Source organism: Theropithecus gelada, chromosome 20 (genome assembly GCF_003255815.1).
Source record: "Theropithecus gelada isolate Dixy chromosome 20, Tgel_1.0, whole genome shotgun sequence".
Lineage (NCBI taxonomy): Eukaryota > Metazoa > Chordata > Mammalia > Primates > Cercopithecidae > Theropithecus > Theropithecus gelada.
Window position 1 is genome coordinate 7,726,517 of NC_037688.1, and position 25,216 is coordinate 7,751,732.

At 44.5% G+C, this 25,216-nt stretch overlaps 2 pseudogenes; one reads left to right on the plus strand and one right to left on the minus strand.

Moving 5' to 3' along the window:
- Positions 1-666: 666 nt before the first annotated feature.
- LOC112614697 lies at positions 667-8,615 on the plus strand (annotated as a pseudogene).
- Positions 8,616-19,326: 10,711 nt separating this feature from the next.
- Positions 19,327-20,423, minus strand: LOC112614822 (annotated as a pseudogene).
- Between the last annotated feature and the right edge of the window lie 4,793 nt (positions 20,424-25,216).

Sequence of the window (25,216 nt, forward strand, 5' to 3'; positions counted from 1 at the left end):
GCTATGATTGCACCACTGTATTCCCGCCAGAGCGACAGCGTGACACTCTGCCCCAAATGAATGAATGAATGAATGAATGAATGAATGTCCCGAGTGGCCCTGCAGTAGAGAAACCTGTTAAACTGCCTGCTTTTCTGCCATTTCACCAAAGACTTGTTCACATTCTTTGGGGGACGGAGGGTGTTTGTTGTGGTTTCTGTCTGTACAGTTCCTCTTCTTTAATTGGAGAAGAGGCATGCAAATGTATTGAACATCCCACAGAATCACAGAGTGGTTGCCCTGCCCAGCTCCCTCTGAGCACCCGTGCTAGATTTGGGGAATGCTGGCTATGTCAGTTCATCCTCTCTCAGGACAACCCAGAAAACTTTGGACTCCTGCATTTGGGACCCAGGCATGGGTGGAGGTGGTAAAGCTGTGTTTCCATGGCAGGGTACTCATTGGCGCTCAGTGTAGGTGGCATCAGTTTCCTCATCCGACCAGTTCCGTAAGATGGGTTTGGGCATTTTTTTCTTCTGGAACTTTAGCCTTGAACCAGTCTCTCTAGACCACTCCAAAACCCTGAAATACCCAATATCCTTTAAATAATTGGTTTTCAGTTTACTCAAAGTCAGTTTCTCTTGCTTGCCTGACTGCTAGAGTAGTACACAGCAGTTGTGTTCCAGGAGCATGCTGTGGAGAGTTGAACTAATGGATGAGAGTGCTTCCATCAAGCCTCAAGCCATCTGGCAGGTGAGAGAGCTCAGGGCCATGTGCAGTGGAAGGATCCAGACTTGGCAGATCAACGTGGATTACAGTCCCATTTCCTCCATTAGCCAGTGCGGCAAGTGACTTATTCTCTCTGAACCTTAATTTCATTTAGGCCTATTAGATAGCTATCTTGAACAATAGCTAGAAGGATGAAATGAAATAATGTATGTAAAAGATAACTTTCCAGCTTTTTTTTTTTTTACCACAAACTAATTTTTGAGTCGCTATTCTGAGTCCTTGTTATAGGTGTACCTTGAGTACCCAAGAGTGCTGGCATCTATGGAAGATGCTCAATTGTTGTTGAACAAATGGATGAATCTTGACTTTGGTATTGAAATTGAGCTTGTACATAAATACATAAATACACTAAAATATAAATTTTATTTCTTTTTGCAGTTGGGGTCTTGCTCTGTCACCCAGGCTGGCATGCGGTGACACAATCATGGCTCACTGCAGCCTCCAACTCCTGGGCTCAAGCAATCCTCACACCTCAGCCTCCCAAAGTGCTGAGATTACAGGCTCTTACCATTCCTAGCTAACTTTTTGATTTTTTGTAGCAACATAGTCTCACTATGTTGCCTAGGCTGGTCTCGAACTCCGGAGCTCAAGTCATTGTCCCGCTTCGGTCTCAGATTTGTAATTTAAATAACAGTAGGGAAACTAAAATAACTAAGTCTACTGTAAATTCATTAAGTAAATTTAAAAAGAAATATATCCTTGCTAGAAGATGAGTTTTAAATTCTGTCTCCTACAATTATCAGATTTATTTTTTTTTTTCCTGATCTACCCTGAAAACCATTTAAAAACAAATTATTCTGGAACGTTTTAAACACATGTAAACATAGACAGAGTGATATAATGAACCCCCATCACCCAACTTGAGCAATTATCAACACATAGCCAATCTTGTTTCTTATACAGGTTAAGAATCCTTTATCCAAAATGCTTAGGACAAGAAGTGTTTCAGATTTCAGATTTTGAAATATCTGCTTTATGTTTACAGGTGGAGCATTCCAACTCCAAAACTCTCTCATCTGAATGCTGCAAAACAAGCATTTCCTTTAAGTGTCGGGTTAGCACTCAAAACATTTGGGGCTGGGCATGGTGGCTCATGCCTGTAATCCCAGCACTTTGGGAGGCTGAGGCAAGTGGATCGCCTGAGGTCAGGAGTTCAAGACCAGCCTGGTCAACATGGTGAAACCCCATCTTTACTAAAAATACAAAAATTAGCAGGGCATGGTGGAAGGTGCCTGTAATCCCAGCTACTTGGGAGGCTGAGGAAGGAGAATCGCTTGAACCTGGGAGGCGAAGCTTGCAGTGAGCTGAGATGCGCCACTGCACTCCAGCCCGGGCAACAGAGTGAGACTCTGTCTCAAAAAAAAAAAAAAAAGTTTTGCATTTGGAGCTTTTCAGATTTTTGATTTTCAGTTTTGAGATGCTCAGCCTACCCTATTTCAACTTGCTCCCTCACCCCCACAAAGGATTATTTTGAAGTAAATCACAGACATCACTTGATATAGAAATATTCCAGTAACTATCTCCAAAACTTAAGAAAAATTTTACATATAACCACAATACTGTATCATACCTGAAACGCTAATGACTTTGTAGCAATTTTATACCAAATATTCTGCTTAAACTCCTCCAGCTGTCTCATAAACGTATCCTTTAGAGTTGGGTTATTTGAATTGAGATCCAGAAAAGGATACATGAATAGTAGCAGTTTCACAACCTAGGACCTAGGTTTCTGAAATCCCTGTTTCTGAATTCTATCTGATTACATATGTGACCTCAATTTATGCATATGGAATACATTTTCAAATAAATGACATACGGTTAATGGATGGATGGGTACAGAAATTTTTTTTAAAAAGGAGAGAGATAACAAAATGACGTACAGTGACTTCTGCTGAGAGCTTCCACAATAAACCAGCAGCATTATCACGGTGAACATCACTACCATCTCTTCACGTGCTAACAGCCACACGGGAAATGGGACTCCAGCACGCAAGCCACAACGCATCCTTAGAGAGAGAGCACCCAGGCCGGGCGCCGTGGCTCACGCCTGTAATCCCAGCACTTTGGGTGGCCGAGACGGGCGGATCATGAGGTCAGGAGATCAAGACCATCCTGGCTAACACGGTGAAACCCCGTCTCTACTAAAAAAAACACAAAAAACTAGCCGGGCGTGGTGGCGGGCGCCTGTAGTCCCAGCTACTCGGGAGGCTGAGGCAGAAGAATGGCGGGAACCCAGGAGGCGGAGCTTGCAGTGAGCTGAGATCCGGCCACTGCACTCCAGCCCGGGTGACAGAGCGAGACTCTGTCTGGAAAAAAAAAAAAAAAAAAAAAGAGAGAGAGCACCCAATCCCGATGACAGCACGGGGTTAGGAAGGAGACCATCGGGAAGACAGTGAAATGGGTATGTTTAAATATATGCAGCGATAGACAAAGATGGTGGACATTAGGGAAAAAATAATGACAAATTGATGGGAAACCAGGATAAGAAAAAAGGCAATTACTAACTCCAAGAACAGAGGAAGGAATTGTGGTTTAGTGGGCTTCTTAGTTCAGCAGTGAGCAAAATTTGCATTGTCCTAGAAATTTAGTGTGATTTGATGTAATAGAGAATTCCGGTACAATTTTGTTGGGCAAAAGAGAAATGGAGGAGAGAGTTTTGGAGAGCTAAGTCCTTACCTATCAGGCCAGCAAGTCAAGAGATAACACATGATACTGATAAATTAGAAAGAGTGATAGCTTATCATTTGGGAATACAGAGATAACAACAAGAGAAACAGAAGGGGCTGGAGTGTTTACTTCCCATAGAGGGCTTGGGATTCTAGAGAAGGCAAGAACCTGCTGTTCTTTTCTTTTCTTTTTTCTTTTTTCTTTTCTTTTCTTTCTTTCCTTCTTTCTTTCTTCCTTCTTCTTCTTCTTTCTTTTATTTCTTCCTTCCTTCCAGCCTCCCTTCCCCCCCTCCCCTCCCCTTCCCTCCCCTCCCCTCCCCTCCCCTTCCCTCCCCTTCCCTTCCCTCTCTTCCTCTTCTCTTCGACTGAGTCTTGCTATATTGCCCAGGCTGGTCTTCGACTCCTGGACTCAAATGGTCCTCCTGTCTCCACCCCCCAAGTACTGTGATTAGAGGCATGAGGCACCACATCTGGCCCTTAACTTTTTAAATTGTGTATGCACATGAAATACTTTTTTCTCAGTGAGGTGCCTAAGTGTGAGTTTGCTAGATGGAGTAATTTATTTCACAAGTGGGGAAACAGGTATAGAAAGCATACTGACCAATTTGGGAACCCTTCCCCTGCTCTCATATTTAGTCATTTACTATGTTCCTTTTACCTGGCGTTATCTATTAATTAAAACTTTGATTTCCTCAATTTACTAGCTCTTAGGTATCTATCAGCAAATTCAGTAGGAGACAGCGTGTTGTAGTTATTACAAACTAAACTCTGGAGCCTGACCATGTAGGTTAAATTGTGTGTGTCACTTACGAATCATGTGCTGTGCTCTTAGGCAAGAGGCTTGCCCTCTCTGTGCCTCAGTTCTCCCATCTCTAACATAGGGCTACTGACATTGTGTGGTATTGTTGGTGGATTTAGAAGCTTAATATATGCAAAGCTCTTAGACCAGCATTTGGCACATATCGAGGGATCAATAAATAGTGACTGGCTGGGCGCAGCGGCTCACGCCTGTAATCCCAGCATTTTGGGAGGCCAAGGCAGGAGAATCGCTTGAGCCCAGGAGTTCCAGACCAGCCTGGGCAATGTGGTGAGACCCCATTTCTACAAAAAATAAAAAAAATTAGCTGAGTGTTGTGGCGCATGTCTGTAGTCCCAGCTACTCAGGAGACTGAGGCCGGAAGATTGATTGAGTCCAGGAAACTGCAGTGAGCTGTGGACAACAGACTGAGACCTGCTCTCAAAAAAAATAAAATAAATAAAATAAATAATAAATAAATAAATACTGACCATCAGCAAGAAGCTCACTCTCCAAATAGGGAGTGCAACCCATTAAAATTAACAGTGAATTTGGAGGCTGGGCACTGTGGCTTATCCCAAATCCCAGTACTTTGGGAGGCTAAGGCAGGCAAATCACCTGAGGTCAGGAGTTCAAGACCAGCTTGGTCAACATGGTGAAACCCCATATTTACTAAAAATACAAAACTCAGCTGGGCGTGGTGGCAGATGCCTGTAATCTCAGCTGCTCGGGAGGCTGAGGCAGGATAATTGCTTGAACTCAGGAGGCAGAGGTTGCAGTGAGCCGAGATCACACCATTGCACTCCAGTCTGGGTGACAAGAGCGAAACTCAGAAAAAGAGAAAACAATGAATCTGGGGAACTGATCAAAACAGAGACAGCTCTGTGGGCTTTAAAAAAATCAATTTGGCCGGGCGCAGTGGCTCACGCCTGTAATCCCAGCATTTTGGGAGGGCGAGATGGGCGGATCACGAGGTCAGGAGATCGAGACCATCCTGGCTAACATGGTGAAACCCCGTCTCTACTAAAAATACAAAAAAATTAGCTGGGCATGGTGGCAGGCGCCTGTAGTCCCAGCTACTGGGGAGGCTGAGGCAGGAGAATGGCGTGAACCCAGGAGGCGGAGCTTGCAGTGAGCCGAGATGGCGCCACTGCACTCCAGTCTGGGCGACAGAGCAAGACCCCGTCTCAAAAAAAAAAAAAAAAAGTCAACTTTAGGCCGGGTGCGGTGGCTCACGCCTGTAATCCCAGCACTTTGGGAGGCCGAGGCAGGTGGATCACAATCACGAGGTCAGGAGTTTGAGACCAGCCTGACCAACATGGTGAAACCCCGTCTTTACTAAAAATAGAAAAATTAGCCAGGCGTGGTGGCATGCACCTGTAATCCCAGCTACTCAGGAGACTGAGTCAGGAGAATCACTTGAACCCGGGAGGTGGAGGTTGCAGTGAGCGGAGATTGCACCACTGCACTCCAGCCTGGGTACAAAAAAAAAGAAAAAGAAAAAAAGAAAAAGAAAAAGAAACAACAACTTTACATATAATGAAATACATCCATTTAAGCTGTACAGTGTGAATTTTAGTAAATGTGGCCCCTGTGTAACAATCACCATGAGCAAGACACAGAATATTGTTATCCTCTTAAACATTTCCTTTGCCAGGTCCCATCCCCAATTCCTGGCCTCGGGAAACTACTGTCCAGCTTCTATCACTGTAGATCTCTGTCTTTTCTAGAGTTTCATGCAAATGACATCATAGTATAATCACGCAGTACAATAATCCTGTCTCTGGCTTCTTTTGTTCAACATGCTTTTGATTTTTTTTTTTTTTGGTCAACGTGCTTTTGAGATTTGATCTATGTTAACACACATGTTGGCAATTTGCTCCTTTCTTTGTTTATCCATTTATGGGTCGATGGGCATTTGGGTTGTTTTCAGTTTGGGGCTATAATTCATAAAGGTTCTATGAATAATCATGTACAAGTCTGCATGGATACATCACTTTCCTTGGAAATACCATGGAGTCGAATTGCTGGGTCATGAGCTGCCTACGTATGTAGCTTTATCAAAAACCATCAAACTGACCAGGTGCAGTGGATCATGCCTGTAATCCCAGCACTTTGGGAGCCCAAGGCGGGAGATCACCTAAGTCAGGAATTCCAGACCAGACACCACGCCTGGCTGTTTTGTTGACTTTTAAGTAAATAGAATGTCCTTGGCCAGTTGCAGTGGCTCATGCCCGTAATCCGAGCACTTTGAGAGGCCAAGGCGGGAGGATCGCTTGAGACCAGGAGTTTGAGACCAGCCTGGGCAGCACAGAGAGACCTCATCTCTACAAAAAATTTTTAAAAACATTAGCCAGGCATGGTGGTGTGCGCCTGTAGTCCCAGCTACTCAAGAGGCTGAGACGGAAGGATCGCTCGGGCCCAGGAGTTTGAGGCTGCCGTGAGTATGATGGCGCCACTGCTCTCCAGCCTGGGCGGCAGAGTAAGACCTTGTCTCAAAAACAAACAAACAAAAAAACCAAAAGGATATCTTAGCACACTGGAGCAAAAGAAGTTAATGCCGGTTTTGATCACAACCATGTAAGGTGTGTCACTTTCCAAGGTTCGGATGAGTTAGATGGGATTTAGGGTAATATGTATTAGGATTAAATCTTACCAAGCAGGGTGGTACTGAGGGTGTGGAAAGGGTGGGGTAAGGGGGCGAGGCTGCAAGAGGGCAACAAAACTCTCCTCCTGTCACCCCACAGTGTGGGACGGTGTGAATGTGGGGTGGGAGGGATGTCAGTCTTCTCTGAGGGGCGCAGGAGCAGGAGCTGTTGGGGTTGAGCAACTCGCAGCAGAGCATGCAGACCTGTTCCCTATGGCTCATTCACCACAGCAAGCACCCGGGCCCATGGTCACTGCGTAGTAGCTGGAGCTGCAGAGAGCAAAGCCAAACGGGAGGCTTACTTTTCTCACCTTGCCAGTGAGACCACCTGGGCAACATGGTGAAACCTTGTCTCTACTAAAATACAAAGCAAAAGGAAGGGGCCAGAGCTTACAAAAGATTTGCACCGGTCATAGCGGAGGCTTTTAAGCATGTTTCAAGTGATACTGATGAGAGTTGTAAGAAGCACATTGGAGGCCGGGCACGGTGGCTCACGCCTGTAATCCCAGCACTTTGGGAGGCCGAGGCGGGCAGATCCAAGGTCAGGAGATCGAGACCACGGTGAAATCCCGTCTCTACTAAAGATACAAAAAAATTAGCCGGCCGCGGTTGTGGGCGCCTGTAGTCCCAGCTACTCGGGAGGCTGAGGCAGGAGAATGGCGTGAACCCGGGAGGCAGAGCTTGCAGTGAGCCGAGATGGAGCCACTGCACTCCCGCCTGGGCAACACAGTGAGACTCTGTCTCACAAAAAAAAAAAAAAAAGAAGCACATTAGAAGACTGTTGTCTATTTGGGAAGAAAGGTCTGTTTGTGCAAATGATGTATTTAGAGACCAGGCATAGTGGGTCACGCCTGTAATCTCAGCACTTTGGGAGGTCAAAGTGGGAGGATCACTCAAACTCAGAAATTTGACACCAGCTAGGACAACATAGATAGACTCCATCTCTAAAAAAATAGAAAAGAAAAAAAAAAAAGTCAGTTGGGCATGGTGGTGTGCTCCAGTGGTCCCAGCTACTCAGGAGGCTGAGGTGGGAGGATCAGTTGGGCCCGGGAGGTTGAGGCTTTGAGTCATGATCATACCACTGTACTCCAGCCTGGGCAACAGAGCAAGACTCTGTCTCAAAGAAACCACAAACAAGCAAACAAACAAGAAACAATGAAGTAATGTATTAGAGCAAATTAAACAAGCTCTGTGAGGCAACAAGAAGCCTACGAAGTAAATTTATAGACAGATAAAGATGAATGAAAATGAAAACTTTTCCTCTCTGGGATCTGCAAGTGAGCCACCACCACAGACTCTAAATCTCATGACAGCATTATAAAATCTAGAAAATGCAGCCTTGGGTGATGCAGCAGTTCACTACAGGATCGCTTTTTTGCCTGCTGTAGACCAAGAAGTATCTCTACTAGATAAAATAGCAGATAAAGAACCTGGAGAAAGGCTTTCTAAAGTGATGGATGCATGTATGTTGCCAGGAGATTACAATGGCAGAATGGCAGCAGAAATAGATGAGAGGAAGCAACTCACTCGAATGTTAGCAGATTTTCTTCATTGTCCAATGGAAGCCCTTGCAGAGAAAGCATAAATTGGAAGAATACAAGTGCAAGTGAGCCAGAGTTTCCCTGGTGTGCAAAGAATTCAGGTCCCTGATCCAGAGCCTGACAGACTAATCTCGATTACCCAATGTCACTGGCAGCTGCATGCACCTGCCCTTTGCAGGGACATCTACGGTGAAGATTAATGGACCAGGTTCTTTCCTGGTCCCAAGACTGCAAGAGGTGGAGACAGGTGGATAGTCCTGTAGTGGTATTTTTGCATATTTTTGAGAGAGAAACACTAGCACAAGAAATGACAATTAGTAAAAATGTTTAAAATGTTGGTTTGTTTACTATTTTCTTGGTAAGTTAGCATGAATTAGTTTTGGGGTGGTGGGGTTTTGAGACAGTGTCTCGTTCTGTCATCCAGGCTGGAGTACAGTGGCATGCACCTGACCTATGACTTCGTTTAAACAAAGTGATGGGCTGGGCCTGTAGTCCCAGCACTTTGAGAGGCCGAAGTGGGCGGATCACTTGAGGTCAAGAGTTAAAGACCAGCCTGGGCAACATGGCAAAACACCATCTCTACTAAAAATACAAAAATTTGCCGGGCATGGTGGCACATGCCTGTAGTCCCAGCTACTTGGGAAGCTGAGGAAGGAGAATCGCTTGAACCCAGGAGGTGGAGGTTGCAGTGAGCCGAGATGCACCACTGCACTCCAGCCTGGGCAACAGAGCAAGACTCTGCCTCAAAAAAAAAAAAAAAAGATGATCTCTGTGTATTAATAAGCTCACAAATAGTGATTATTTTTAAAAGGTCTTTTGGTAATTTTTTTTTTATCCAGGGCCTTGTGAGAAATCTCATGTTTCTGTTTCTTCATATATTTTCAATTATTTTTCTTTATTTTCTTCACTGTCTAATCACTGTATACTATGTAATTCCTAAAGGAGAAAAACCAATCAGAGTTGGTTGAGACTTTATTTTGGTATAGTTAGGACTGGATTGTAGATGAGACTAAATGTCTCAACATAATCTTATGTTGGAACAAAGATTATCCCCCTTTTCCCCAAACAAAGTATGGATTCTGTCTCCATGCCTTTGATTCCATATTCCCTAGAGACTGATCATTTAATATTAAACATGGAGGTCATTAGCCAGGCATGGCGGCACACACCTATAGTTCCAGCTACTCAGGAGTCTGAAGCAAGACAATCGCTTGAGCTGAGGAGACAAAGGTTGCAGTGAGCCAAGATCATGCGGCTGCACTCCTAGCCTGGGTGACAGAGGGAGACCCTGTCTCAAAAAAAAAAAAAAAAAAAAAAAAAAAAATTGGTGCCAAGTAGATGTGACTTGTTGGTGTTGAAACCTAGGCGGTTTTTGTTTTTGTTTGTTTGTTTTTTAGTGTTCATCTTGGCTAAACAGTCAACAAAGCAGGCAATAGATTTCAAAGGTAAAGATGTAAATATTCTACAACACAAAATTGATCTGGCTCAAGCAATGCTCACTATCGGCTTTGTCCAAAAAAAAAAAAAACTTTTACTTTTGTATTTTTATTTTTCAGAGATGGAATTTCTGTTGCCCAGGTTGAGGGAAGTGGCACGATCATAGCTCTCTGCAAGCTTGAAATCCTGGGTTCAAGTGATCCTCCTGCATTAGTCTCCTGAGTACTTGGGGCTACAAGTGTGCGCCACCACACTGGCCTTTTTTTTTTTTTTTTTTTTTTTGCATAGAGACAGGGTCTTGCCATATTACCCAGGCTGCTCTCAAACTCTTGGCTTCAAATGATCCACCCACCTTGGCCTCCCAAAGTGCTGGGATTATAGGCATGAGCCACCACACCTGGCCAAAAAGTCTTTTTTTTTTTTTTTTTTTTTTGAGACGGAGTCTCGCTCTGTTCCCCTGGCTGGAGTGCAGTGGCGCGATCTCGGCTCACTGCAAGCTCCGCCTCCCAGGTTCCTGCCATTCTCCTGCCTCAGCCTCCCAAGTAGCTGGGACTACAGGCACCCGCCACTGCGCCCGGCTAATTTTTTTTGTATTTTTAGTAGAGACGGGGTTTCACCGTGGTCTCGAACTCCTGACCTTGTGATCCGCCCGCCTCGGCCTCCCAAAGTGCTGGGATTACAGGCGTGAGCCACCGCGCCCGGCCCAAAAAGTCTTTTTAAATATTAGTTATCTACTTGAAAAAATGTTTAACCTCTTCATACAAAATAAATAATTGAAAGGCTGTATCAGCAATTGATTTATTTTTGTCCCTTTTGCTATTGGTTAAATAAGTGAAATGAAAATCATATGTCTGAATGTTTTATAGAGAGGTTATCTATTTCTTTTTCCTTTCTTTTTTTTTTGTGATGGAGTCTCGCACTGCCGCCGGGCTGGAGTGCAGTGGTGCGATCTCAGCTCACTACAACCTCCGCCTCCCAGGATCACGCGATTCTCCTGCCTCAGCCTCCCAAGTAGCTGGGATTACAGGTGCACACCACCACGCCCGGCCAAGTTTTTGTATTTTTAGAAGAGGCAGAGTTTCACTATGTTGGCCAGATTGGTCTCCAACTCCTGACCTTGTGATCAGCCTGCCTCAGCCTCCCAAAGTGCTGGGATTACAGGTGTGAGCTACCACGCCCAGCCAACGTTATCCATTTCTTTTGCAAGTATAATGTGGCATCAACAGATGTGATTCTTTAGAGTTTACTTAACTTTGCATGTTTTATCACATTTGACACAGATTCCCTAAATAATAAATTGTAAACATTTTATTTATTTATTTGAGATATATAAAACAAGCCATCTGTTACTCTTTTTTTTTTTTTTTCAGATAGAGTCTCACTCTGTCGCCCAGGCTGGAGTGCAGTGGCATGATCTCAGCTCACTGCAACCTCTGCCTCCTAGGATCAAGTGATTCGCCTGCCTCAGCCTCCTAAGTAGCTAAGATTACAGGTGCTCAATACCACACCCGGCTAATTTTTTTGTATTTTTAGTGAAGATGGGGTTTCACCATGTTGGTCAGGCTAGTCTCAAACTCCTGACCTCAAATGATCCACCCACGTTGGCCTCCCAAAGTGCTGGGATTACAGGTATGAGCCATCACGCCTGGTCACTCCATCAGTTACTTTTTAAAAATCCTTACTTCCAGGCTGGGTGTGGTGGTTCATGCCTGTAATCCCAGCACTTTGGGAGGGCAAGGTGGGAGGATCACTTGAGCCCAGGAGTTCGAGACCAGCCTGGGCAACATGGCAACACCCCGTCTCTACCAAAAATGCAAAACTTAGCCAGGCATGCTGGTGCACACCTGTAGTTCCAGCTACTCAGGAGGCGGAGGTGGAAGGATGGTTTCTGTCTGGGAAGTGGAAGCTTCAGTGAGCTGAGATCATGCCTTACACTCCAGCCTGGGCAACAGAGTCAGACCCTGTCTCAAAAATATTAATTAAAAAGAAAAAATAAAAATAAAAATTTCTTACCTCCATTGTTACTTGAAAATTTGATAAATCCTGATTTTGATGTAGCATGGAAGGTAATGCAAAAACAAAACTACATAATCACTAATATTAATAGTTACTTATTTAAAAATTGAAGTGATATTAGCCCATTGATCAGTTAAAATAAATAAAACAAGTACAAAAATAGAGTGACCTTTAGAGGAATCAGGGCTTGCCTTGACATGATTAAAGCCAGATGGGAATGCAATCAGCTAAAGCAATATACAAAGAACAAAGTTTAGAGGCATCTACCTGACTTCAAAAGATTCTACGAGGCCATAATAACCAAAACAGCATGATATTGGCATAAAAACAGACATATAGACCAACTGAACAGAATAGAGAATTCAGAAATTAATCTACATATTTATGGCCAACAGATTTTTTTTTTTTTTTTTCTGTGTGAAATCTCCCACAATCAACTGATTTTTGACAAAGGTGACGACAACATACATTGGTGAAAGGACACTCTCAATAAACGGTGCTGGGAAATCTGGATATCCCTATGCAGAAGAATGAATCTAGACCCCTCTCTCACCACATACGAAAATCAACTAAAAATGAATTAAAGGCTTAAATGCAAGACCTGAAACCGTAAAACTACTAGAAAAAAGCATAGTGAAAATGCTTCAGGACTTTGGTCTAGGCAAAGATTTTATACCTAAGACTTTAAAAGCACAGGCAACGAAAACAAATACAGACAAAAGAGACTATATTAAACTAAGAAGAAAAGGAAACAATCAACAGAGTAAAGAAACAACCTGTAGAATGTGAGAAATTATTTCCAAACCATTCATCCAAAAAGGGACTAATATCCAGAATATACAAGGAACTCAAGCAACTCAACAGCAAAAAAACAAATAATCTCATTAAAAAGTGGGCAAAGGCTGGGCGTGGCGGCTCATGCCTGTAATCCCAGCACTTTGGGAGGCCGAGGTGGGCAGACCACAAGGTCAGGAGATCGAGACCAGCATGGCCAACATGGTGAAACCCTGTTGCTATTAAAAACACAAAAAAATTATCCAGGTATGGTGGTATGTGCCTGTAGTCCCAGCTACTCTGGAGGCTGAGGCAGGAGAACCGCTGGAACCTGAGAGGCGGAGGTTGCAGTGAGCCAAGATCATGTCACTGCACTCCAGCCTGGGTGACAGACTCCATCTCAAAAAAAAAAAAAAAAAGCAGGGAGACAGGCAAAGAACACATGAATAGGCACATCTCAAAAGAAGACACACAAATAGCCAACAGGTATATGAAAAAATGCTTAACAGCACTAATCATCAGATAAATGTAAATCAAAACCATGATGAACTATCATCTCACTCCAGTTAGAGTGGCTATTATCAAAAAGACAATAAATAAATACAAATACTGGCAAGGATATGGAGAAAAGGAAACTCTTATATGCTGTTGGTGGGAATGTAAATGAGTTCAGCCATTATGGAAAGCAGCATGAAGTTTCCTCAAAAAACTGAAGATAGAACTACTGTACAATCCAGCAATTTCACCACTGGGTATTTATCCAAAGGAAAGGAAATCAGTATATCAAAGGTATACCTGCCCCCACCATGTTTATTGCAGCAGTATTCACAATAGCCAAGTTAGAGAATGAACCTAAGTATTCATCAACCAATGAATGGATAAAGAAAATGTGGTATATATACACAGTGGAATACTATTCAGCCACAACAAGAATAAAATCCTATCACAGCAACATGGATGGAATTGGAGGTCATTATTTTAAGTGAGATAAGCCAGGCACAGAAAGACAAATATCACATGTTCTCATTTACATGTGGAAGCTAAGTTGCTTTCATGGAAGTGGAGAGTAGAATGATGGTTACCAGCGGCTGGAAGGAAGTGGAGAGAGCTTGGTTAATGGGTGCAAACACACAATCAAATAGAAAGAACAAGTTCTAGTGTCCAGTATCACAATAGGGTAACTGTAATTAACAACAATTTATCATACATTTCAAAATAGCTAGAAGGAGAATATTGAACGATCCCAACGCAAAGAAATAATAAACGTTTGAGATGATGAACATGCTAATTATCATGATCTGAGCACTATACATTATATGTATTGAAACATCACTATGTACCCCATGAATATATACAATTATTGCTTGTCAATATAAAAAAATCAAAATTTAAAACAAAACAAATAAAAAATAGCTAGAAGAGAAGATTTCAAATGTTCCCAACACAAAGAAATGATGAATGTTTGAGGTGATGGATATGCTAATTACCCAGATTTGGTTATTACATTGTATGTATTATATGTATCAAAGTATCACATGTACCCCATAAATATGTACAATTATTATGTATCAATTTTTTAAAAAACTAGATGGGAATGTACCAGCTCTTCAGCCGAGAGCTAGAAGTTCCTAGACTGACAGTGGGCTCATTGAGAGCTAAGCAAAGGAAACAAGAAACTACAAATAGGAAGGAAATGCTGCCCACCTGGGAGCAAAGAAAAGAAACTGCAATATTAAGTGAGTTCACTTGGAAAATGATAATTTTTAATTTAATGTATTAATTAATTAATTTTTTGAGACAGGGTTTCGCTCTTGTTGCCCAGGCTGGGGTGCAATGGCGCAACCTTGGCTTACTGCAACCTCTGCCTCCCAGGTTCAAGTGATTCTCCTGCCTCAGCCTCCCAAGTAGCTGGGATTACAGGTGCCCACCACCACACCCAGCTAATTTTTAAAAAATATATTTTTGGTAGAGATGGGGTTTCACCATGTTGGCCAGGCTGGTCTGGAACTCCTGACTTCAAGTGACCCACTTGCCTCAGCCTCCCAAAGTGCTAGGATTATAGGCATGAGCCACTGTGCCCGGCAGAAAATAATTTTTTTTAAGTGGAAAATTTTATAAGAATTCTACAAATGTCGGCCGGGCGCGGTGGCTCATGCCGCCTGTAATCCCAGCACTTTGGGAGGCCGAGGTGGGTGGATCACAAGGTCAGGAGTTCGAGATCAGCCTGGTCAATATTGTGAAACCCTGTCTCTACAAAAAAAAAATCAAAAACTTAGCCAGGCATGGTGGTGCATACCTGTTGTCCTAGATACATGGGAGGCTGAAGCAGGAGAAGCACTTGAACCTGGGAGGCAGAGGTTGCAGTGAACCTAGACCGCCCGACTGCACTCCAGCTTGGGCAACAGAGCGAGACTCCTTCTCAAAAAAAAAAAAAAAAAGAAATCCACAAATGTCATTTTGGGAGTCTGAGGTAGGAAGATTGCTTCAGGCCAGGAGTTCAAGACCAGCCTGGTTAATAAAGAAAGACTGTCACTACACAAAAATAAAAAACTTAGCCAGGCATGGTGGCACACACCTGTGGTCCTAGCTACATGGGAAGCTGAAGCAGGAGGATCACTTGAACCCAGGAGGTCAAGGCTGCAGTGAGCCATGTTTACACCACGACACTCCAACCTAGTCAACACAGTGAGACCCTGTCTCAAAAAAAGAAAAAAAAAAAAAAGGTCCTAGCGTGGTGGTGTGGGCCTATAGCAAGGGGATTACTTGAGCCCAGGAGTTCAAGGCTGCAGTGAGCTATGATCATAGCACTGCACTCCAGCCTGGGTGACAGAGTGAGACTCTGTCTCCTAAAAAAAAAAAAAAAAAAAAAAGTAAAAAAGTTCTAGAAATGTAAGATCTTTGTACTACATGAAATACTTGTGCCACAACTAACCTGGTGTCCAGATACCAAATGAGTCTTCTGAGAGCCAAAGGCAGGCACTGGGGGGTCATAGGTGGGCATGTGGGAAATAGAAAAGGATGGGCACTGTGTGGAGGAGGCCAGAATTACATTGTATTTCTTCTAAAAAATATTTTGGCTGGGCGCGGTGGCTCACGCCTGTAATCCCAGCACTTTGGGAGGCCGAGGCGGGCAGATCATGAGGTCAGGAGATCGAGACCATCCTGGCGAACATGGTGAAACCCCGTCTCTACTAAAAATACAAAAAAATTAGCCGGGCGTGGTGGTGGGCGCCTGTAGTCCCAGCTTCTTGGGAGGCTGAGGCAGGAGAATGGCATGAACCCGGGAGGCGGCGGAGCTTGCAGTGAGCTGAGATCGTGCCACTGCACTCCAGCCTGGGCAATAGAATGAGACTCCGTCTAAAAATATATGTATATTTCATAATTTAAAAAATTATGCAAATACTACCCAATCATTTTAGAAAACCCAGAAAATACAAACAGGGCAATAAAAAGACTTTTTTAAAAAAATATCTGGCTGGGCGTGGTGGCTCACGCCTGTAATCCCAACACTTTGGGAGGCCAAGGTAGGTGGATCACCTGAGGTCAGGAGTTCGAGACCAGCCTGGCCAACATGGTGAAACCCTGTCTCTACTAAAATTACAAAATTTAGCCGGCTGTGGTGGCACGTGCCTGTAGTCCCAGCTACTCGGGGGGCTGAGGCACGACAATCGCTTGAACCTGGGAGGCGGAGGTTGCAGTGAGCTGAGATCACACCACTGCACTCCTGCACTCCAACCTGGACAACAAGAGTGAAACTCAATCTAAAATATATATATATATATATATATATATATATATATATATATATATATCGCCTTTAATTCTGCCCAGAGGCAAACACAGGAAACATTTTGGTATATATACTTTGTTTGTTTTACAAATGTGAAAGGTCCAGGTATCTATACTTCCATGAGTTTTTCTCTGTGTTGTGTGTTTCCAAAAGTGTGATTATGTTATTTATGCTGCTTTGTAACCTTTTTACTTCCTAGTGCCTGATGAACACTTTTCTTTCCTTATGGATACACAGTATCAAAGGATGGTTTTCAAGTTAAAATTCTGACCTTTGTATACACATAGGGTGAGCATGTACATGTTCTTTAATGAAGGAACTGGGAGGATGGTAAAACAGGTTCAACAGAGAAACAGAAATTTATATAGTCAGTGTGGAAAAATGTATTTAAATGGGATTTCTAGGTTAGATAAGAAACTGGTTAATATTCTACAAGGCAATGAAATGCTATCCTTTGGGGTTATCTTTTCTGCTGGACAGAAATAATTTGCATCTCAACTAGACACAATCAAAATCATTTGCAATTTATTCATATATAAATTCACATCTAATTTCATAGAGTCTAGGCCCCTAAGTAAATGGTCAAACAAAAAAATATATTTCTCTAGAGCAATGATTCTCAACTAAAGGTGATTTTGCCTCCCAGAGGACATTTGGCAATGGCCAAAGACATGTTCGGTTGTCACCATTGGGGAGTGGTAGTGGCATCTGGTGGGTAGAGGCCAGGGATGCTGTTAAACCTTGTACAATGCATAGGACAGCCTCCACAACAAAGAATTATCCAGCCCAGACTGGCAACCTCCACAACAGAGAATTATCCAGCCCACACTGTCAGTGGTACCCACCTCTACCTATCTATTAGATGCTAGTAGCACCCCCATGGTTGTGACAACCAAAATGTCTCCAGACACTGCCAAATGTTCCACAGGGAGGCAAAATTGCCCCCAGGTCAGATGCACTGCTTTAGAGTTGCACTTTACAAATCCATCACCTCTAGTCATGGGTAGCTATTTATTTTTATTTTTTATTTTATTTTTATTTATTTACTTTTTTATATCATAATGTTAATGAACACCAGGGGTTCAGTCTAGGTCCTGTTGCTTGATGCACAGAAAGCCAATCACTGAGACAACAAGTATTACAGGGAAGAAAGCTTTCTTTAGGTGACATCAGTGGGAGAGACAGGAAATAAACCTCAAATCCATTCCTCCTCCCTGACTAAAGTTAGGTGTTTACACATCATGGGAGGATAACAGGAGCAGCAAAGAAGAGGAGTTGGTCAACAGGCAGCAGGGGCATCCCACAGAAGAAATGTACATTTCTCAAGCTTCAGTTCTGTGGACATCTGGCTTGTTGGAAAATTGGGCAGGCAACAACAAAATGTTTACAATCAGCCCAAATTGAAAATTTAGTTTACTTCAAGTGTTCAGTAGCCAATTGTGGGCCAAGTGCAGTGGCTCATTCCTGTAATCCCAGCACTTTGGTAGGTCAAGTCAGGAGGATTGCATGAGGGCAAAAGTTTAAGACCAGCTTGGGCAACAGGGCGAGAGACCCCATCTCTACAAAAAAAAGAAAATAAAAAAATAAAACAACAACAACAAAATAGCCATGTTTGGCTAGCAGCTACTCTAGTGGGCAAGGCAGGCAGAGAACATTTTCCTCTTTGTGGAAAATTCTGCTTGATGGTACTGCCTTAGATAAATAATCATTTCATGGGTCTGTTAGACATTGGGACAATGTAATATTGAAAAAATATGCAGGCCAGGCGCAGTGGCTCAGGCCTTTAATCCCAGGACTTTGGGAGGCTGAGGCATGCAGATCAGTTGAACTCAGGAGTTTGAGACCAGTCTAGGCAACATGGTGAAACCCCGTCTCTACAAAAAAAAAAATACAAAAATCACCGGGCACAGTGGTGGGCACCTGTAGTCCCAGCTACTCAGGAGGCTGAGGTGGGAGGATGGCTAGAGCCCAGGTGGTGAAGGGTGAAGGTTGCAGTGAGCCGAGACCACACCACTGCACTCCAGCCTGTGCACGAGAGCAAGACCCTGTCTCAAAAAAGACTTTAAAAATATATATAAAGAAAAGAAAAAGAAAAAATGTGTGGCTATCCTTTTTCCTTATTTCCAAGTTTTGGATAATTTTTCTTTTTTTTTTCACCAGCACTTTTATTTTTCCTTACACACTCACGTGTTGTTGGGGCCTAATGCTCTCACATAACTGTAAGAAACCAAAATTTTTTGTCATCTCTTGAAGAACTGAGAATTGTATACACACACACACACACACACACAAACCTAATGTAAATTAAAAGGATGAATACATTTACAGGTATAAATGCAAACCATTTCTAACTCAAGGCAAGTAACAGCCATGGTGTTCTGGGAGGAAAACATCAGCTAAGAAAGGAAACTGGGTCCTATGGCTTAGACTTTCCAATCCTGACAGACCAGCAGGACAGACACAAGTGGTTCAAGAGCCCTTGCCAGCCTCTAGAGAAACCCCAGAACACTCAACCCTAACACATTAACACCCTGCACAGGTGGGAGACTGCTGGCCACGCAGACCCACCGAGCCATGGACTTGTCTTCCACAAGCACGTTCTTACCTCAGCCACAAAGTGACCAAGCCACATATACTAAGGGCTGAGATCCAAGATATGTACAGGGTACTTAACAGATAGCAAGGGAACAGTTAACTTGCATACAAGGTCAAAATCAGCAACAAGTTCTACAATCCAGTGCTGATATTGGATACAAACTTCAAGGACAGATTTCTTTTCGAAGGCTTATTCCAGTTTCATAAGGCTAGCATGGGGTGTATGCATTTGCCAGGAGCAAATTTATTCTTCTGAATTAACCCATGCAGCAAATGCTAGGCATCTGCTCGCAGTCCATTTAGAAGCATTTGCGCTGGATGATGGAGGGGCACGACTCCTCATACTCCTGCTTGCTAATCCACATCTGCTGGAAGGCAGACAGGGAGGCCAGGATGGAGCCACCGATCCACACGTGTACTTGCGCTCATGGTACTCGATGATGTGATCTTCATGGTGCTGGGCGCCAGGCTGGTGATCTGCATCCTGCCTGCAATGTACAGGTACATGGTGGTGCCGCAGGACAGCACCATCTCGGCCTACAGGTATTTGTGGATGTCCACGTCACACTTTATGATGGAACTGAAGGTGGTCTCATGGATGCTGCGGCTTCCATGCCCAGGAAAGAAAGCTGGAACACTGCCTCTGGACACCAGACCCACTCGTTGCAGATGGTGACGACCTGGCCGTCAGGTGGCTCATAGCTCTTCTCCAGGAACGAGGAGAACATGGCGGTGGCCAGCTCCTGCTTGAAGTCCAGGGTAACGTAGCACAGCTTCTCCTTGATGTCACGCACTATCTCCCACTCAGCCGTGGGGGTGAAGCTGTAGCCACACTTGGTGAGGATCTTCATGAGGTAGTTGGTTAGGGGAGATGGGCATCATGTGGGTGACCCCGTCTCCAGAGTCCGTGACAATGCCACTGGTGTGACAACCAAATGTCTCCATGCTGTCCCAGAGGGCTAGAGGGACAGCACGGTGTGGATGGCCACACACATGGCCAGGGTGTTGAAGGTCTCAAGCATGATCCAAGTCGTCTTCTCTCTACTGGTCTTGGGGTTCGGGGGGCCTTGGTCAGCAGCACTGAGTGGTCCTTGGGGCCACACACAGCTCGTTGTAGAAGGTGTGGTGCCAGATCTTCTCCATGTCATCCCGGTTGGTGACTATGCCCTGCTCGATGGGATACTTCAGGGTCAGGATGCTGCACTTACTCTGGGCCTCGTCACCCACATAGGAGTCCTTCTGGCCCATCCATGTCCACCATCATGATCTGGTGCCCGGGGCACCCGACAATGGAGGGGAACATGGTTCGGGGGGCATCATCCCTAGCAAAGCCAGCTTTGCACCTGCCAGACCCATTGTCAATGATAAGCATGATGATCTCTTCTTCCATCGCCATCGTGGAGAAGCGGGTGGCTGAGCAGCAGGAGGACGCGGTGTGCGGGTTAGTGGTAGCGAGTGAGCAATAATTTCTTCTACAGGACCTTTGTTAAAGGCAGCATAAAGCCGCAAGGCTAGATAGACTGTAAACGCCATGACGTCATGGACTGGGACTTAGTTCTCTCATTATCGCTAGCACCTGCTGCAGGGACTGATACCTGGCAAGCACTCAATAACCAATATCTACTAAGTGAATGAATAAATGAATGAATGGTGCGAAATTAAGTGGGTAGCAGGTCCCTTTGCAGTGACTTCCTTGGGTTGGCTGTCAGCAGTTATGCAATTGTCACACCTATCTCAGCAAGTTCTGAGGAGTGGGGGACGACCAGCAACAGTGCCTATCCCAGGTTCTGACACCCGCCCAGGAGGCACCCAACAGGCGATTTTCCTTCCTTTCCTGAAATCATCAAAATGGTTCCCAGCCCTCTAATATTTCAAAAACCCTTACCAAGTCTATGTAAATAAAGAAAAGTTCCCTTGTACATACAGCCTGTCAGTGGCAGAACTGCAACTAGAGACCCAGTGTCTAATCACCTTGCAGATGACTTTGCCAGCAGTGACATTCCTTGTTGGTGACTACTGAGTCACTCTATGTAGGGTCAGCTGAGAAGAGGACAGTAACCGTAAAGAGGGAGTAGACATTCCAGGGACATTAATTCAGCGAAGTGCCAGGCACTGCTAATTCAGAGGCTAGTGTGGGCAGCTCATGTGTATATATATATATTTTGTTTTTGAAACAGGGTCTCACTCCATCACCCAGGCTGGAGCGCAGCGGTGCAATCACAGCTCTCTGCAGCCTTAAACTCCTGGACTCAAGTGATCCCCCCACTTCAGCCTCTGGAGTAGCTGGGACCACAGGCTTGTGCCACAATGCCTGGATAATTCTTTGTATTTTTTGTAGAGACAGGATTTGCCACAACGTCCAGGCTGGTCTTGAACTACTGGCCTCAAGCAATCTGCCCACCTTGGCTTCCCAAAGTGCTGGGACTACAGGCGTGAGTCACCGTGCCTGGCCTCACATGTATACCTTTGATGACAACTCATGGACAATTACTTTTTTTTTTTTTTAGGGACAGGGTCTCGCTCTGTCACCCAGGCTGGAGTGCAGTGGTATGACTGTAGCTTGCTACAGCCTCCAACTTCTGGGCTCAAGCGATCCTCCTGCCTCAGCCTGATGAGTAGCTGGGACTACAGGCGTGCGCCACCACACCTGGCTTCATGAAAACTTCTGAGAGAGGTATAGGGCACATAAAGCGCATGGCTGGCCCAGGGTGCAGCATCTGCTGGGGCAGCAGGAAATGGAGGACAATAGGCCAGGCCCCAGGGGTTGGCCATCTTTTGGGTTTATATTTCTTATTCTTCCCACAATGAGTCCCTAAAGCTCACAGGAACTGTGAGTGGATCAGAGATTGTGTACTAGGAGAATGGCGATGATTAACACCAGCGTGAGCCATGGAAGCTTGCCCAGCTCTACAGTCCTCCAGGCCTAAGGAAAGCAAAGTCCCACAGAGTTTCTGGGAAGACTAAGGAGGCTCCCAGGGCTGGAAATGTGGTGTTGGAGGCACATGGCAGAGGGCTGTGGCCACATCTTGTATGTTATGTAAAGGGCTGAACCTGACTGTATAGGACAATGGGACTGTCTAAATGTTCTAGAAAATATTGATCTGAGTGTGTTGTAGGAAGATTACATTATAAAAATTCGAAGGGGGAGAAACAGGAGTCTGGTAGAGCAGCTCTTTTTTTTTTTTTCCCAGACAGGGTATCACTTTATGGCCCAGACTGGAGTGTAGTGGTGCAATCATAGTTCACTGCAGTCTCGAACTCCTGGGCTCAAGTGATCTTCCCACCTTAGTCTCCTAAATAGCTGGGACTACAGGCAAACACCACTGTGCTTGGCTAATTTCTAAACTTTTTGTAGAGATATGGTCTCTTGATGTTGTCTAGGCTGGTCTCAAACTCCTGCGGTCAGGTGATTCTCCCACCTTGGCCTCCCAAAGTTCTGGGAATACAGGTGAGCCACTGCACCCAGCCTAATTCCTTTTTTTTTTTTTTTTTTTTTACTTAGTCAGACCAATAATTGATGACAAGCTTATTTCCAACTTGTCTCAAGGGAAGAGGCTTCTAAGCAGTCTAATTCAAAAACTCCCTCTTGACAAAGATAATTTGCAGGAAAAAGGGATGGTTAGCTAATCATTACTTCACTGCATTTTAAAAAATGACTGGTGAAGGAAGATTAGACTGGTTAAAGATCACTGGGCTCCTTCCAAGACTGACAATCGACTGAGGGCGGCTCCCAGAAGAGCTCTTAAGCTCATTAAATAAAGCTAATTATTCATTTTAGCAGCAATGGTAATTTATTACTGGAAAGAGTAACTAACGATAACAGACCACAAAGTTCTGCTCTAGCTATGGTATTTATATTTATTTATGTTTTTTAAAGACTTTATTTTTATTTTTTGAGACAGGGTCTCACTCTATCACCTAGGCTAGAGTGCAGTGGTGTGATCTCGGCTCACTGAAGCCTTCACCTCCCACACTCAAGTGATCCTCCCACCTCAGCCTCCCAAGTAGCTGGGACTACAGGCACACACCACCACACTCAGCTAATTTTTTAATTTTTTGTAGAGATGGGGTTGCATTATGTTGCCCATGCTGGTCTTGAAATCCTGGGCTCAAACGATCCAGCAGCCATGGCCTCCCAAAGTGCTGGGATTACAGGTTACAGCCACTGAACCTGGCCAAAGACTTTATTTTTTAGAATATTTTCAGGTTCATGGCAAAATTGAGAGGGAAGTACAGAGATTTCCCACATACTCCCAGCCCCAACATATGCACAGCCTCCCCCATGATAACATCTTACACCGTGATGCATTTGTTACAACCATGAACCTACACTGACAGGCCATTATCACCCCAAATCTGTAGTTTACATTAGGGTTTGCTCTGGGTGTTACACATTCTAGGCGTCTGGAAAAATGTACAATGACATGTATCCACCATTATATCATATAGAGTATTTTCACTGCCCTAAAATTCCTCTGTGCTCATCTAGTTAAGGTTTTTGTTTTGTTTTGTTTTTGAGACAGAGTCTCGTTCTGTCGCCCAGGCTGGAGTGCAGTGGCACGATCTCAGCTCACTGCAACCTCCACCTCCCAGGTTCAAGTGGTTCTCCTGCCTCAGCCTCCCAAGTAGCTGGGACTACAGGCATGTACCACCACGCTTGGCTAATGTTTGTATTTTTTGTAGAGACGGGGTTTCACCATGTTGGCCAGGCTAGTCTGGAACTCCTGACCTCAGGTGATCTGCCCGCCTCAGCCTCCCAAAGTGCTGGGATTACAGGCATGAGCCACCGCGCCTAGCCTGGGTTTTGAACCACATTTTTGTTGTTTATCGCCACAGTGAGAGAAACAGGAGGAATCTGTTTCTATCTCATCTAAATTCTTATCATCTTATTCCATCTAAATTGCATGCCCTACTCTTTCCTATGTGGTCTCTCCATTCATTCAAGAAATTGCATGACTATCTTGTGCCAGGCTCTAGGCTAGTGTTGGGGATACCGTGATGTGTGAAAATGGGCACTGTCTTGTCTTTATAGGTGTGGAGTGTTCAGTTGGGGAGAAAGGCAATTGTATAACTGTTCATAAAGAAACTGAAAATTACAACTGTAATTTTGATATGTGCTTTGAAGCAAAGAAACGAGGTACATGCAGGTCTCAAGGGAGACCTGTCTCTCACTATGAAGTCCCTGTCCCTGCCTATGGAGACTGTGTTCACTAGTTCATAGGGTAGGGACCGGGGTTTGTGCAAAGCCCTGAGGCCCCATAGATGTTGGCTAAAAGAGCAAAATGAAGAGGTGACGCTGGGGGCTGGGGTGAAACCCTGCAATCCTGCAACCCTGGTAAGATTTTGATCTTTATCCAAAGAGAAAGGGAAGCCACTGAAAAGTTGTTTTTTTTTTTTTTTTTTTTTTTTTGAGACAGAGTCTTGCTTTGTCATCCAGGCTGGAGACCAGTGGTGCGATGTGGGCTCACTGCAACCTCCGCCTCCCAGGTTGAAGTGATTCTCCTGCCTCAGCCTCCTGAGTAGCTGGGATTACAGGCCGGCGCCACCACACCCAGCTAAGCTTTGTATTTTTAGTAGAGACGGGGTTTCACCACTTTGGCCAGGCCAGTCTTGAACTCATGACTTCAGTGATCCACCCACCTGGGCCTCCCAAAGCGCTGGGATTACAGGGGTGAGCCACCATGCCCAGCAGCCACTGAAAAGTTTTAAGTGAGGAAGTGAATACAATATAAGGAGAAAGGTGGAGGGATATTTTGAGATCACTCTAGCTGCTCAATGGATGGGGGACAGGCAGGGTGGAAATGGAGAGACCAGAAAGCCACGTGCTCAAGATAAAAGAAAGTAGCCTAGGCTGGGCATGGTGGATCACGCCTGTAATCCCAGCACTTTGGGAGGCTGAGACAGGTGGATCACCTGAGGTTAGGAGTTTGAGACCGGTCTGGCCAACATGGTGAAACCCCATCTCTACTAAAAATACAAAATTTAGCTGGGTGTGGTGGCACGCACCTGTAATCCCAGCTACTCAGGAGGCTGAGGCAGGAAAACCACTTGAACCCAAGAGGCGGAGGTTTCAGTGAGCCAAGATCATGCCATTGCACTCCAGCCTGAGCAATAAGAAAGAGACTCCATCTCAAAAAATAAAGACGGTTGTCTGGACTAGGTAGGTGGCAGGCAGATCGATGGCCCGAT